Source organism: Sus scrofa, chromosome 5, assembly GCF_054392235.1.
Source record: "Sus scrofa isolate SSC_HxYL_T2T_F1_AM1 chromosome 5, Sscrofa_HxYL_maternal_Yorkshire_Landrace_v2.0, whole genome shotgun sequence".
Classification (NCBI taxonomy): domain Eukaryota; kingdom Metazoa; phylum Chordata; class Mammalia; order Artiodactyla; family Suidae; genus Sus; species Sus scrofa.
Window position 1 is genome coordinate 65459638 of NC_139387.1, and position 16711 is coordinate 65476348.

The 16711-nt window shown below is 41.1% G+C and overlaps 1 protein-coding gene and 2 long non-coding RNA genes across 5 annotated transcripts in view; 2 read left to right on the forward strand and 1 right to left on the reverse strand.

The window, feature by feature from the left end:
• Positions 1 to 16711, reverse strand: part of LOC146403400 (uncharacterized) — a 1275680-nt gene that overhangs the window by 210583 nt on the left and 1048386 nt on the right. The gene's annotated exons all lie outside the window — the stretch shown is intronic.
• Positions 1 to 16711, forward strand: part of GRIN2B (glutamate ionotropic receptor NMDA type subunit 2B) — a 447773-nt gene that overhangs the window by 170533 nt on the left and 260529 nt on the right. The window lies entirely within an intron of this gene.
• Positions 6947 to 10125, forward strand: LOC146403402 (uncharacterized). The gene is made up of 2 exons (XR_014803829.1): positions 6947 to 7273; positions 7527 to 10125. It is a non-coding gene; the product is annotated as an uncharacterized LOC146403402 (long non-coding RNA).

The window sequence follows — 16711 nt, forward strand, 5'->3', positions numbered from 1 at the left end:
ACATACATGTATACATTCTTTTTCTCACATTATCCTGCTCCATCATAAGTGACTAGACATAGTTCCCAGTGCTGAATGGGGGTTCCTGAATGAAGTTTCTAAGGAGGAGTGAGGACCATGTGCAAGCTACAGTGAAAAGGGGTCCCTGTATGTGTCTGTGTATACCAAGGACCATAAGGCATTTCCTTCTCTGCCCACCCCACAAAGTATTATGGCCCTGATTTAAAATGAGAGCCTGAGGTTCTAAGAGGTTATGGAACTGCTTCTGCTCAAATAGCCAGAAGTGGGCAGAACCCAATCTTGACTTTCATAGTCCCTGCACTTGACCACCACCCCACCCTCCACGGCAGCTCAGGGTTTCCACACAGCAGGATCTCATTGCTTATCCATTCCAAAGGCAATAGGCTGCATCTATTAACCCCAAGTTCCCAATCCACCCCACTCCCTCCCCCTCCTCCTTGGCAACCACAAATCTAGTCTCCAAGTCCATGATTTTCTTTTCTGTGCAAAGGTTCATTTGTGCCCTATATATTAGATTCACTTTTGAAACCTGCCTTGAAGCGAGGCCAGGTCCTGGGCAGCGCCTCCCTCTGGCCCAAAGCAGACTTCAGACCTCCTCTTTCTCTCTCAGCCCCCCTACACTCTTCTCTTTCTTCTTCTTCATAGCTGAACTAGTTAACACGATGTTTAAAGGCATGCCTGGCTGCCTCGTGGAGATCCAGAGTTGCCATGGCAATGTGGCCTGTTTCTCCAAATTAGGACATATTCCTACTGCCTTTTTTTTTTTTTTTTTTTTTTAAACAACTCCTTTGCTTCCTTAAATCCTTCCCTCTCTTTCTCCCTCAGAATGCTAATTTAAGTGTCTGTCCCCATGACTGGCTAGATCCCACAGCCTAAGGAGGCATTTTCCTGAGGTTCACCCCCACTCTCCCCTCGTCCCACCTCATGTGGGGCTGGGCTGTGCCGTATCAGTGGCCTTCACAGAGTCCCTTCTGCTGGGTTCACTTCTCACTGGACTCCTGTTCTGTCTGGGCTGGGCTGATAGCAAATGAGTTTCTGTTTTACCTAAAAGCTGCTGTGACTCGAAAGAGGTAAGGTAGAGAGACAGCCAGAGCTGAGATGTTAAGTAGTCTTTCTCAGAAACGTGTTCCTAGGTGCAGAACCATTGTCGGGAGTGTTCCCATGATAACCAGGATTCTGGATAAATGAGGTTGCACACACATCTTGTTTCTTCCCTTCCAACTCATTTTAGAATCCCGGGAAAATAGGACCTTCCAATCAAGACATCTCTGTAACCTGAGAGTTATGACAGAAGTTGATCAGGACTTTCAGAAGAGGGGTCAGGGGGAGGAATTCTTTTCCTGCAGATGGTTTCTGCTCTATAGATGGTAGATAGCTCTTTGAGCCACTTGAATTACAGCCTGTGATGAAAATGAGGGGAAAAAAGAGAAAAAGGAAAGTGACACGGATGTAACTCTCCTTCTCCTATTTTTCATTCCTGGGGCTCTGTCCTCAGCACATAAAGGTCAATCAGAGAAGGTTCCCTTGGCCCATGCTTAGAATAGAGGTGCTTGAACTCGGCCATACTTGGGAGTCATCTGGAGACTTAAAAAAAAAAAATATATATATATATATACAGACGCCTGCATCCTACCCACAGAGTCTGATGTCATTGTTTCAAGGGTGCCCTCAGATGTAATTTTTTTCAAACCCTCCAGGTAATTCTACTGTATAACAGAAATGGAGGTTTACTGGCTCCTCTGGTGATTGTTTGGGGAAGGTAGTGATCCTGCCCTCCGCCCACTTGGCTGGAAAGTAGTCATCTCTGAAATCCTTGGGGGAAAAAAGACAGATACTTGTCAGATTCAGTTCAAACCTCCCCCTTCCTCTTAACACCTCGCTTTTAGACAAAGCAAGGTCCTCATGAGACATGGCCATTCTTTGACCTGTGAAAGGGGTGAAGGGAGAACACCAAGGCAATTAGCTGGGTAAACAGGCGGGAGCTGTCCGAGGGCCAAGGTCTGCTGGCCAACGGGGGATGACAAGATGGGAGCCCAGGCAGGGCCAGGGGTGGCCGATGTGAGGACACTGAGAGGGAGGTCACGCGCTCCAGTGGTCACGCGCAGCCCGGAAGGTGAGGCTCTTTGTGGTGAGCCTGAAGGAAGTGTGACTTGGCATTTTGATTTGTTTCTGGAACTTGACCTAATGCTGCCGATGGGACTTCCCATAGAGGGTTTCTTCTAGCGCAAGACCTTGTCAAATAGAAAAGCTGTGTTTTCACCTTGCTCCTCCTTCTTGCCTTTGGCTGTGGGCAGCGGGCATAAGTATTGGGGGAAAAAGTATGGAGCCTTCAACTCACAGAATTTTGATCACATTTGGGAGGCATCTCTAGAACCAGCATAGTTTTTTTTTCCTCTGTGATTTCTATGAGGGAGGAATCATGGGGCTGTAGGAAGGGCCTGATACCTCTTTGTCATTATGAGCTGTGATGCTGTGGAGAAGTCCCTTACCCTCTGGGGACCTCATTTCCTCATCTGTGAAATGAAGTGGGGATGGGAGCGAGGTGGGGCTGTTAAGGTCTCCTTGGTTTTAAGGATGTTGTTTCCATCAGGCTCATGTTGGCTCTGCCACTTGCTCAAAGTTACCTAGCAGGTGGCGGTGTGGTGACAGCCCCATCTTAGACCAGGGTGAGAGATAAACTAGATGAGAGGAATTTCAGATTTGGAGTATCTTGGGCACAGGGGTCATTCAGGAAAACATCAGAAAACAATTTACAACAATTTTATAATAGAAGTTATAGTGTATAATGTTCTCACTTTCATGAACTGGATTTAGGGATTGGAGAAGACTCATAGAGTAAAATTAGAATAAGAAAAAGGTGGAGGTTCTGAGGTCCGTTGTGGCTTGTCCTAAGATAGGGTCTAATGTGTTAATTCCCTGATGAGGACCAGGCCTGGACAATACAGCTAACAATTCTTATGTTTGAGGGTCTAAACACTCTGAGTGGATTGATTGAAATCATGGGAGGTCTTAGTGGTCAGCCCTCTTCCAAGGTCAGATTTATGGTATGTTCCTGGCTCAACACAGATCCACATCCCCTATCTATTTTCAGTTCAAGAGATAATAGTTTTAATACCACACCATATGCCAGATGCCACAACAGGCATGTTCTCAAGAAGTGTAGAACCCCAATAACTACAATCCTGCAGTGTTAACAATGACCATTTGTATACAGAGCCATGGTCACGTTATCCCATTATTCCATGCTATGTATGCATTCATATATTTTTTCTTTCTTTCTTTTTAGGGCCACACTCATGGCATATGGAAGTTCCCAGGCTAGGGGTCAAATCAGAGCCGCAGCTGCTGGCCTACACCACAGCCACAGCAATGGGGGATCCAAGCCACTTCTGTGACCTACACCACAGCTCATGGCAATGTTGGATCCTTAACCCACTGAGTGGGCCCAGGTATCAAACCTACATCCCCGTGGATACTAGTCAGGTTCATTACTGCTAAACCACAACTGGAACTCCTATTTTTTTTTTTTTTTTTAAATAGCTGCATCTGTGGCATATGGAGTTCCCAGGCCAGTGACTAAATCCTAGCCACAGCTGTGACCTACATCACAGCCGTGGCAATGGATCCTTAACCGGCTATGCTGGGCGGGGGGTCAAACCCATGCCTATGCAGTGACCTGAGCCACTGCAGTTATATTCTTAACCCACTGTACCATAACAGAAACTCCTTCATTCTTGTGTTTATTCAATAATGGTCCACTGAGCACCTGTTTGGGACATAATAGGCACTGGGATTACAGTGGTGAACACAAAAAGTCATTTTTTTCATATAGATTGTGGCTGAGCTGGTCATTAAATAAGTACATGGAAACTTAAAGCTCCAACTGTAACAAATACTGGGAATGGGTGGTGCATGGTGTAAGGAGGACTTGACCTGGTTGGGGAGGCCAGGAAGGCATCTGGATGAGTAGCGCCAACTGGGCACAGAGGGGAGGACAGCATTCCGGGTGGAGGAAATGGCACATGCAGTGGCTGTGCTGGAGGAGGGTGCATGGTCCAGTATGAGAGTCCAAAGGAGCCAGTGTGGCCAGAGCCCAGGAACCAGGGATACAAGTAACTATAATGCAAGATGGGATGATCTCTGCAGACAGAGAGCTTTCAGAGGTCTGTGACGGGGAGACCGCACCTGGCGGGGCACAGCAAGGACCTCCCTGAACTCCATGAATGCGATTTGAGTGAATAAAAGTATTGCTTCTGGAGAAGGGCCTTGAAGGAAAGGTGAGTGTTCTGTGAGGGCAGAAGAAGTGGAGGGAAATCAGTGGAAGAAAGAGCAGAGGCTACAGAGCACAGCCTGCCTGGGAGTGGATATCCATTTTGGTTTTTTGGTAGAGTAGATATGGGGGGAATAACAGAAGATAAGAATGAGGAAAGGTGGAGAATTGACTTCAGTCTTGGGGAGGTAACAGATTTTTGAAATCTTGCAGAAGAATACAGAAAGCTCAATTTCACTGACATCAAAAAGTTCAAATTCAGACAATAATGAGATACCGTATTTTATCCATCAGAGTGACAATTTTTTCTTAACTAAAAATACTTGGTGAGAGTACAGGGAAATAGACACTCATAAATTCATAGAAAAATTTAAACCAGAATGACCTTTTTGGAAGACAGTTTGGGAATATATGCCTCAAAAATAGGTATACCCATTCCAGCTGCTCAGCTTATAGAAAATGACCTTATGACAATGCAAAAATAATTATCAGAAAGATGGTTATCAAAGCATTATTTATTATGGGGATTTGAAACATTTTACATGTTCAGTGATGGACTACCTGAATGGAGGATAAACAGCCATTAAAAATTGCATTATAGAGGTTCCCATTGTGGCTCAGCAGTGAACAAATCTGAGTAGCATCCATGAGGACGCAGGTTTGACCCTGGCCTCACTCAGTGAATTAAGGATCCGGCATTGCCACAAGCTATGGTATAGGTCGAAGATGGGCCTCGGATCTAATGTTGCTGTGGCTGTGGCTGTGGTGTGGGCCAGTAGGCTGTAGCTCCAATTCGACCCCTAGCCTGGGAACTTTCATGTGCTGCAGATATGGCCCTAAAAAGCAAAGAAAAAAAAAATTTCATTATAGAAGACATAAAATTCATTGAATGGTAAAATATCATATTCTATAAAGGCACAAACAAAACAGGTTGTAATAATTAGTCAACAAATAGGTGTTGATTCCCTGCTGTGTTCAAGATACTGAATTAGCAATGGGATGGAGTGTTAGTAAGAGAGAGAGACCCTACTCTCTAGAAGGCTGTGTCCAGTGGGGATGGCCATGCACTCCAAAGGTTTCACCCGGTGGTGGTGTGGTGGAGCATTTATGCTGCCAGACCATGTCTAGTGTGGTGGGTATTTTGCTGGGCATGGAGAGTGAACTTGGAAGGAGCACATGTTTGTAAAAAAATATACTGTGACGGTATGAGCAATGAAAAAAGTTGATCTATGGACACTGAAAAGCATAAGTTGTGATCTCTAATTTATTTATTTATTTTTGTCTTTTTGCCTTTTCTAGGGCCGCTCCCACGGCATATGAAGGTTCCCAGGCTAGGGGTCGAATTGGAGCTGTCGCTGCCGGCCTACGCCAGAGCCACAGCAACACTGGATCCGAGCCTCTTCTACAACCTACACCACAGCTCATGGCAACGCCGGATCCTTAACCCACTGAGCAAGGTCAGGGATCGAACCTGCAACCTCATAGTTCCTAGTCTGATTCGTTAACCACTGCACCACGACAGGCCCTCTAGTAAGTTGTGATCTCTGAATGAAGATAGTAGAGATGAGTTAAATGTTCTTCTGTATGTTCTTTATAATCCATAAATTTTCCATGATTACCAGATATAATAATACTCTTATAATAAGGATGCATATTTATTAAAAAGAAATATACAGGTCCTAGGAAAACTGCTAAATTTTCCTGGACTCCATGTTTATTGGTAAATACCACCTTTCTTCAAGTTTGCTCCCCTACTGCTAATGCCTGGCACCAGTAACTAAAAATAAAATAACAAAAACCTGTCCCCCAGCCAGGAACATCCCCCGATCCTGGGCATATAGAAGCATGTAATTTGAAACAGATACAAGAAAGTCTTATTTTATAAAGGCAGTTCCCCTGAAACCTTATGTAAAACTAATGAAAAGTAGAGTACTGCTTATTGAATTTATTTTGGGCCTGCCAAATTGTTTCTCTTAAGCCCAGTCAGATTACTTTTTGTTTTTGGATATGTCGGTACACAGTCTTTCTTTATAAGGTTGAGTAAGAGAAGAGACTAAAAATATTTAACCAAGGAAGTGATCTGGCCTGGCCTGGCCTGGTGCAAAGGCAAGGCCTATAGCTTTGGTCTACTGACTGGGTCTAGAGGAGTTGCGGGGGGCAATCACTGGGCCTCTTTTTCTCCTTTCTCCTGTCCTTGCCTGTTGCCAGGTGGTTGCTACTTGTCCTGCTCAATTTCTGCTCCTTTCTGTCCATCATGTTTACCCAGTGTGGCTCTGCCCGGGTGTTACGCTGGCCTCACGCTCCCTGTCCTAGGCTTTCCCTGCCACTCCTCTGCTTTCTTGCCTGGCAGGCCTGAGCTGATATCTCCTGTGGCCAGAAATGGTGTTGGCTCCTGATCTAGAGGGAGGATCACCAGCAGTTGGTAAATTCCGGGAGCTCTCTCACCTTGGACATTGTCTTTTGGGGCAACTTTGACTTTACTCACACTTTGATAGGAAACCAGAAAATCAGTTTTCACTCTACAGCTGTGACAGGTGGGTTGGGAGGTGGTGGTGACCATGGTGGTAACATACGCTAAGACTTTCCTCGTGGTCTCTTTTCTTGCAAAAGAGGATTCTTTAAGCAGATACTGCTGCCTGTTATTTAAACCTGCTTCAGTCAGGAAGAGGCTTTTTGATCTACGTGTTTTATGTGTCCTGCAGCTTAGTTTCTAAGCTTGAGATTTTTATACACACACACACACACACACACACACACACACACACATACATATATATCCCCAATATAAGTATTTATATTTTAATTTTTCTTCCTTCTTTTGATAAAGTGTCATAAGGATAAACTAATGCTAGTGTTTGCACCAGAGAAGACAGGCGGGGTCTTTGTGGGTTCTTTTTTTTTTTTTTTTACTTACCTTTTTTTTTGTCTTTTTTGTCCTTTTAGGGCTGCATGCATGGCGTATGGAGGTTTCCAGGCTAGGGGGTCTAATCGGAGCTGTTGCTGCTGGCCTATGCCACAGCCATAGCAACGCCAGATCTGAGCTGCATCTGGGACCTATACCACAGCTCATGGCAACGCCAGATCCTTAACCCACTGAGCAAGGCCAGGGATGGAACCCGCAACCGCATGGTTCCTAGTCAGATTCATTTCCACTGCGCCACTATGGGGACTTACTTTTTTTTTTTTTTTTGCTTTATAGGGCCACACTCGTGGCATATGGAGGTTCCCAGGCTAGGGGTCAAATCAGAGCTATAGCTGCTGGCCTTTGCCAGAGCCACAGCAATGCAGAATCTGAGCCTTGTTTGCAACCTACACCACAGGTCACAGCAACACCAAATCCTTAACCCACTGAGCGAGGCCAGGGATCGTATCCACAACCTCAGGGTTCCTAGTCGGATTCGTTTTCACTGCGTCATGACGGGAACACCAGGGCATTTTTTTTTTTATCTCCGATTATATTCTCTGTAGTTTCTCTACAACTTTCGTTTTCATTAAGAAACAAAAGACATGCTCTCTTTGGGTGTTTGTACAAGATCATAAAGCTAGAAGTCATATGTTAAAAACATCTTTTTCCTCAAAGTAAAAGCCTGAGTCAGTTAGCCTGGTTCATTCCAGCATTTGCAAGACCTTAAGTCTTCTTATCTGAGTCTGTGTTAGTGAGTTATAATCTAAGTCACAAACGTTACTGAGCCATAACCCCAGGCATGAGAGTGAATTGACTGACTTGGTCCTGCTCTGGTTTGGGCTGTGATCCCTTACCTTTGGTAACGCCCTCAGAAAAGCTCTCTGCTTTTGTCAAGTATCTTTAACATGGGTGTCTTAAAGGACTTGGGCTTCTTGACAGACCTCAACCATTTTCTGGTCATGGGGTGACAGATCCACCATCTCTGTCTGCCAGAGAGTGGATGGCCCTCAGGTGCTGTGAAGAATAGATGAGAACCACCATGCCCCTCTCTTGTCATCCCCTCCCTCACCTCTCACCCACCAGCCCCCCATACCTGTAGCTTCTCACAGCACGTGGGGAAGAGGGAAGACTAACACCTTCCTTGAGGTGGCCCCTCTCTTCCACATAGAGAGCGATGTCACAGGGACTCCATCCCATAGATGTTGGACAGCTGCTTCTGCAAGGGGGCTCTTCCTCTCATGCCCCCTGAGTTCAGGGGTAGCCCCACCTGAGGCTCAAAGAGCAAGGCTTCTGACAGGTAGACTTACCAGGGCTGGTGTCCTCTTACCTCCTGCAACTCCCTCTTAGAGACGGGCATCCCAGAGCACTCTCACTTTAATTCAGGAAAAGACAAAGCTCAAATATTCAACCACAATCTGGTGAATCCACATTATCCTTAGGTCTTCAGATATGTATCTGTTGGGCCAGGAATGCAGATATTGCAGCAGGAGTGGGTGCGTTGAAAGAACAAATGGACAGAAAGGGTGTCAGCATCTCTGAGCGCTTGGTTCCCTCCCTGTGTTTCCTCTTCATTCTAGACCACAATCTGCTCTCCTTTTTCAAAATTTGAATGAAAAACGAACAATGTTATTCCTTCAACAGATACTTCTTAAGTACCCAGTATAGACAGGTCCTCTTCCAGATGATGAATATTCAGGGATAAAGAGGCTTGTCTTAGGCTTCATGGAGTTTACGTGTCCTGATCTTGGGGATGGGTAGGTAATACATCAGTGAACACAGTAATTTCAGAGAGCGGTAAGTTCTAGAAAGAAAATGAAACGGAACCTTTGCACGCACAGCGGCTTAGGGGAGTTGCTAGTTTAGATTGAGTTTCAGTGAAGATACTGAGGAAGTGAAAGTTTAAGACTGAGATTAAATGATAAGAGGCCACTTAAGTGAAGATCTATGGTAGATGCACCTTAGCAAGTGTTAGCAGCAAGAAGGGCTTAGATATGCAATTATAGAGAATAAAGAAGGCGAATGTGGCTGGAATAGAGTGAGCGATGCATGACTGGTAGGAGTTGAGGTCAGAAAAAGGATAGGCACCAGATCATGTACATCCTTATAGGCCATGGTAAAGATCTGGATTTAATTCACATGTAATATGAAGCCAGTGAAAGTTTCTAAGCAGAGACAATAGAATATAATTTAATATTAAAAATAAAGACCATGAGACTTTAACCTTTAGCCATGAGAGTGTAAGACAATTTGTGTTACACCCTTCCCCCTTCACCATAAACAACTAGAAAATTGAAAGGGGAAAAGGAAATGGCCAATTTTAGACATTGGGAAATAAATAGCACAGAACTATTTTTCCTGAGAAAAGGGAAATCAGGTTATCCTAGGTTGTTTATCCGAAGATAATTCCATGACTGAGGCACAGTGAGGGGTGACCTGAGTAGAATCCAGGTAACCTCACTGATGTAAGGAAATTGTGGAATGGAATACGAAAAAGAGAAAGAGCTCAAGAAATATGCGCAGAGCTCCTCTTGAGTCTTTGTCTGAATATCAATCTGTGCATATTTCAAGTGAAACTCCCTGAGATTAGATAAGAACAATTTCTGAGGAAATAACAATGATCAAGGAGCCATAAGAAGAACAATCCTAGAACTCCCACAGGGCCAGGGACCATTCTAGTTCCCTTCAGCCAGAGTGTAAAGACTTCCCTGAATTCAGTTGCGATCACAGAAGGGCCAGGTCTGAGAAGTGGAGTTAAATTGGTGTTGAAATAAAGGTTATTCTAGAATGTTGTAAAAAGAAAACAAACTCACCTGTAAGTAACTCTTTGCCAGAAAAAGTCCCACATTTAAAAAAGGAATTTTAAAAAGTACCACACACACACAGAACAGGAAAATATGACCTATAAAAAGGGGAAAAAAAACCAACAAAACATTAGAAACAGAAGCAGAAATAACAAAGCTGTTCAAAACACAAGTAAAGATACTAAAGAGCTATTATAAATATATTCAAGGATGTAAAGGAAGACATGAACATGATGAGGAAGAAAATGCAAGTTCCTTATATTGTCTGTGTAGTGGTATAATATTATTTGAAGAAAGATGAATATTGTACATCCTGTCATCAGAACAATGATAGTCCAAGAAAAGGCAAAAAACAGAAAAAAAGGAACAAAGAATAGATGTAAAAAAATAGAAAACAGGAGTTTCTGTGTGGCTCTGGTAGTGAACCCAACTAGTATCCCTGAGGATGCGAGTTTAATCGCTGGCCTTACTCAGTGGATTGAGGATCTGGCATTGCTGTGAGCTGTGGTATAGGTAGCTGACATGGCTCGGATCCTGCATGGCTGTGGTGTAGGCTGACAGCTGCAGCTCTGATTTGACCTCTAGCCTGGGAACCTCCATATGCTGCTGGTGCAGCCCTAAAAAGTAAAACAAACAAACAAAAAAAAATAGGAAACAAAGAGCAAAATGGTAGCTATAGACCCAAACATCGTTAATAAAAATACCAAATGATAGTGGCCTAAATACTTCATTAAAAGGCATAGATTATCAGATTGGATAAAAACTAAGACCTAAGAAACCTTCTTTACCTGTAAAGACACAGGTAAGTTAAAAGTAAAATGATAAAACAAGATACACTATATAAGTGCTAATCCAAAGAAATCTGAATAGACTTTATTAATATCAGATGAAATAGGCTTCAGGACAAGGACTACTACCAGGCATAAAGGGGGATGTTTCATAATAAAAAGGGGCACCCCCTTTTTTATTCAAGAAGATGTATTAATCCACTCTTTCTGTGGCATGGTGAGTTCAGAATCTGACTACAGTGGCTTGGGTCGCTGTGGAGGCTCAGGTTTGACCCCTGCCCTGGAGCAGTGGGTTAAAGGATCTGGTGTCACCACCGTGGTTCGGATTCATTCGCTGGCCTAGGAAATTCCATATGCCATGGGTAAGGCCTTAAAAAAAAAGATGTAGTCCTAAATATGTGTGCATCTAATCACTTCAAAATGCATGTAGCAAACACTGGTGGAAAAGAGAAATAAACAAGAATACATTTATAGTTTGAGTTTCAGCACTTGTCCTTCATTCATTGACAAAACAAGTATCCCAAAACATGCTAAAGATATAGATGACTTAAAGAACATTATCTACCACCTTGACCTTTGTAATTTAATTGGTTTTTATAGAACACTGTATTCACCAACAGGAGAATATACATTCTTTTCAAGTATACATGTAATATTTATCAAGATAGATAATATTCTGGGCTATAAAACAGGTAGCACTTAAACTGATTGATATATTACAAAATGTGTTCCTTGACTACACCAGTATTAAACAGAACTGTATCTGAAAACTACTCAAATTTTAGAAATTAAGCAAGAAGCTTCTAAAAATAAATGGATCCAAAAAGAAATCACAAGGGTAATTAAGAAATAGTTTGAACTGAATTAAAATGAAAAACAACACATTAAAATTTGTGCCATATAGCTAATGAAGTGGTTAGAGGGAAATTTATGAATTAAATGCTTATATTAGAAAAGAAGCAAAGTCTGCAATCAATTATCTAAGCTTTCACCTTAAGAATCTAGGAAAAAAAGTCAATATAAATCCATATTAAGCAGAAGGAATGAAATAATAAAGAGGGGAAATCAATGAAATAGACAAAGGAAAGAAAAAAAATCAATGAAATTCAAAACTGTATCTTTAAAAGATCAATAAAATTGATAAGCCTCTAGCAAAACTAAGAATGAAAGAGATGAAGTATAATTACCAATATCAGTCATGAAAGAGGGACACCGTGATAGATCCATAGAAATTAAAAGATAACAAAGGAGTATTATAACCAATTAATGCTAATAAAGTTGACAACTTAGATAAGTGGACAAATTCTTTGAAACACCAGAAACTACCAAAGTTCACTCTAGAAGAGAAGATAACCTAAATAACTCTGTATCTGTCAAAGAAAGAGAATCCCTAGGTTAAATCTTCTCACAAAGGTAATGCTGGGCCAATGTGTCTTCACTGTTGAACTCTGATGAATATTTGAGGAGAGAAAAATATAAATTCTACACAAACTCTTCTAGGGAAATAGAAGGTAAAGGAACATTTTAAAACGCATAACCAGTACTGCATTTGGTACCTAAATGAGATAAGATATTATAAGAATACCATATACTAATATTCCTTGTGAATGTAGATGCAAAAATTTTCAACAAAATAATAGAAAATGGAAATCTAGCAAAATATATAAAGGATAATACAGTATATCCAATAGGTATTTAGCTTAGGAATGTGCTATTGTTTTAACATTTGAAAATGTGAAAAAAGAATGTATGTGGACGTATAGCTGGGTCACCTTGCCGTGCAGCAGAAATTGGCGGAACACTGTAAATCAACTATAATAAAAAATTAAAAAATAAAATCAATCAATGTGATTCACTGTATTGACAGAAAAAGGAGAAAAATACCATATGATCATCTCAATAGATGCAGAAAAACATTTTGACAGAATTCAACACTCATTACTGATAAAACCTCTCAACGAAGTGAGAATAGAAGGAAAGAAACTTCCTCAACCTGTTAAAAAATATCTATGAGAAACCTAGAGTAAACATTGTGCTTAGTGGTCAAAGAGTGAATACTTTTATCCAAAGACTGGAAATAAGGCAAGGATATCTGCTTTTACTGCTTCTACTTAGCATTGTGTACTAGGGGTTGTAGCATACTAAGTAAGGCATGAAAAGGAAATAAAAACGATATAGCTGGAAAAGGAAGAAGGAAAAGTACCATTTTCACATATGACGTGATCTTCTATGTAGAAAATTCTAAGGGATATAAATAAAATCACTAAAACAAACAAATGAATTTAACAAGGTTATATAGGTTTTGAAATTGATATGTAAGGTTCAATTGTATTTTTATATATTAGAGAAAAATTGGAAATTTCAGAAATTTAAATAAAATACTATTTATAGCAGCATTAAAAACATGAAATAGTTACAGAAAGTGTGACAAAATATAGATAAAACTTCTATGTTGAAAACGATGAAGTATTGCTCAGAACAACTGAAGGCTTAAGTAAATGGAAAGCTATGCTGTGCTCATAGATCAAAGATTCAATATTTATTTTAAAATTCAGTTTTTTTCCCACCGTAATCTTTATTTATTTTTAAAAGTCATTCTTTATTTTTTAATTTTTTATTTATTTATTTATTTTTGACGCCCTGCAGCATATGGAGTTCCCAGGCCAGGGATCAGATCCAAGCTGCAGATGCCACCTAAGCTGCAGCTGCAGCAGGGCTGGATCCTTAACCCATTGTGCTAGGCTGGGAATCGAACCTGCGTTCCAGCACTGCCAGGATGCTGCTGATACCATTGTGCCACAACAGGAATCCACACCATAATCTTTAGATTTATCTAAATATCAATCAAAATCACAGTGGGATTTTTTTTTTTGTGGAAATTGGCAAGTTATTACAAAAAGCTTATGGAAATTTGGAAATATAAAGGACCTAGAATAGCCAGTAAAATTCTGAAAAAGAACAAGTTTAGAGGATTTAGACCTCTTGGTTTCAAAACTTACTATAATGTTACAGTAATGAAGAAAGTGTGGTGATGGCATCAGGATAGATATGTAGATCAATGGGATAGAATAAAGTTCATAAAGAGACCTATACTTACATGTTAAATTGACTTTCACTAAAGATGCCAGGGTAATTCAATGGAGAAAGAGGTTTTTCAGCCAAAGTACTGAAACAGTTGGATATCCATATGGAAGAAGAAATGATTCTCAACCTTTGCAGGTATCTTAAAAGAATTAAAAGTAGGAGTTGTAGATTATGGTCTTTGAGTGTCATTTACATAAGGAAGGTAGGAACTCTATTTATCAAATCAATAATCAAAGAAAAGTTTTTCCTTTATATCAAAAGACCAGCAAATGGATGCCCATTTATATTTTCTAGCTTAAAATAAGATATAAAAGGTATAACTATTACTCGCTTTAACCAAAGTTTTCTGTCTCTCCTCATCTTGTCAGATAAGACCTCTACATTAGTGACTTTGTATGGTTGTTATGAGACTTAACAGGTATGCTATAAACTACTTGACATGTAGAATCTTCTCAATAAATAAGGTTCTCTTTAATATTGCCCCATACTTTCATTTCTTTGCTATTCATCTCGTTATTATCTAATTCTGTCATATTTTATTTTATGGGTTCACTTTATTTTATCATATAGGTTGTAAGTTCATGGACTATGTTCTTCTTTGTAACCCCTACAACCATCCTCCAGTACCTGATACATTTAGATCTTTGACTTCTGCATAATAGGTGAGAGGGTAGAACCACTTTAGCTATCTTTCAGAATCTGTTACATTATCTGGCTCCTTTTGAACAAACATAGTAGAAGGGGGGTACCATCATTTTTAACCAAATATGTTACAAGGGTAGTTCCATAATTTTTTATAGGGTTCTTTCCCTCTCTTTTTGCACATCCAAATTCCCATCTGAAGTTCCTTTGTTAATAATTCGTAAGACTTTATGCCCAGCCTTTTAGGAAATACTTAAACAGTCAGGAAAGAGAGTAGAGAGACAGAGCAAATAAAATTGCTTTGCATCTCATTCCTGATTTTCATTTGACTTGTTATATATGGTAGAGTTAGGGCCTATTTTATGGCTAGAATTGAGAATATTTATGGGAAGCTTCTTACTGCTTCATTGCCTCTGATATTTATTCTGTATAATGGAGAATGTTAGTAATTTTTAAAGTCCTAGAAACTCCAAGAACATATTTCCTTCATTTTACATTTGGTTGGTAGAAAAAAATCTGGCCCTGAGTAGGACAGTAGGCGTTCAATTCTTGTGAATTCAATAGTTCCTTGATTGCAAGCTGTTTGAGGATAGTGGCTGGATCTTATTCAATCATATATGGTTCCAAAGGAATGTTTTAGAGTGCCTGGTACTAAATTTTTCCTAAATGACCAAATGAACAGAGTCTCTATTCCTACCTAGGCCAGAACCGATCTCAGGCAAATGGTGAAACAGGGAGAGTTTATGTTCCTTCACGCCCCTTTTTGTATGTAGCACCCCTTTCTGTCTGACTTCTTCCTTCTTGCCTGGCATCAGCCCCTTTCTATTGCTCAGCTGGCTATTATTAACTAATCCCTGATAACAATTTGCTGATCATTAGGTTAGCCTTTGTGTGTGATATATCTTTTTGATACTAGCATTTTAACAACATCTTCTTAAAAGCAGAGGGATACATTTCCCTGTTCAAGCGTGGGGCCAGGAATGACCCTCTTGGTAGTATACAGTATGTGTAAGGGAGGAAGAGAGCCCTTCGTTCTGGAACCCCCCCTCTACTGTATTGCTTGGTTTACGGGGAAGAGATTGACTAAAGCGTTGGAGAGGCCACGTGTCAGAAGTGATATTTGAGATGGGCCCTGAACAACGAACAATGAGTTTTTGCAGTGGAGGTGATTTAGGGTAGGAGACAGAAGTGGGAAAGAGGAGCAGGAGTTTAGCATTACAGAAAAATGAGACAACAGCATGGGGAGAGGGACAGAGATGAAGGAGCAGGGGGTATCTCAGGAACATGGATTAGCCTTGGGTAAGCGGGGTAAATATTGTGTGGTAGAAAGTAGGAGAGTAGGAAAAATGAAAAGCAAACAGAATGAAACAATGCAAAAGTCAGGTTGGGCTGGATTATGAAGGGCCATGTATGTGATTCAAAGGATTGGTCCTTATCAAAGGGTGGTGAAATGATCACATTTAGAAAGCTCTCTTTGGTAGCACCATGGATAGATTTTTTTTGTGGGCAGGGAGACCAGTTATTAGACAGTTGTAGTCATTGGCCAAGAGATAGTAAAGGCACAACACTGGGGAAAAGGAGGGAAAGATTGCCTTTTAGATAATTAAAAGCATCTAGTGACCAAGTTCACCCTCATCTCTGTTCATTTATTCATTAATCCAATCAACATTTATCTGGCCCCTAATGTAGGCCCAGCACTGTGAAAAACACTTGAGAAATCAACAGGACATGGTTCTCCCCATAACAAATGCAAAGTTTAGTAAGGAAGGTTGACAATTAAAATGCAGTGCAGTGAGTGCTGCAGCAGAGGTAGGCAATATGTGTTGTTGGTATACAGAGTGATGGGGTTTCTAAGAAGCTCCAAGAGGGTAAATTGAGCGTTATACTCACAGTTGTATCCCTAGCACTTAGTTGGGTCGAAGAGCCTACTAGATGCTTAGTATTTATTGAATGAATATTTGAGCTTGGGTGGCTGGGTATGTGGCCAGGGGAATGACAACTTCTCTGCTTTGTTATAGGCTATCGAAGGGACCTTTCTCTTGGTTTTTAAAATGGAAGGTCAGAATATATAGGGTTGTGTCCCTAGGCAGCAGGGCTTAGGACAGTTGTAGATGCTTGTTTCCTCTTTTGTCTTGGGATGTGGATTATCAGGGGGCTGTGAGCCTCTGAGAGCTACCCACTCAGAGTAGGGTTAGAGTAG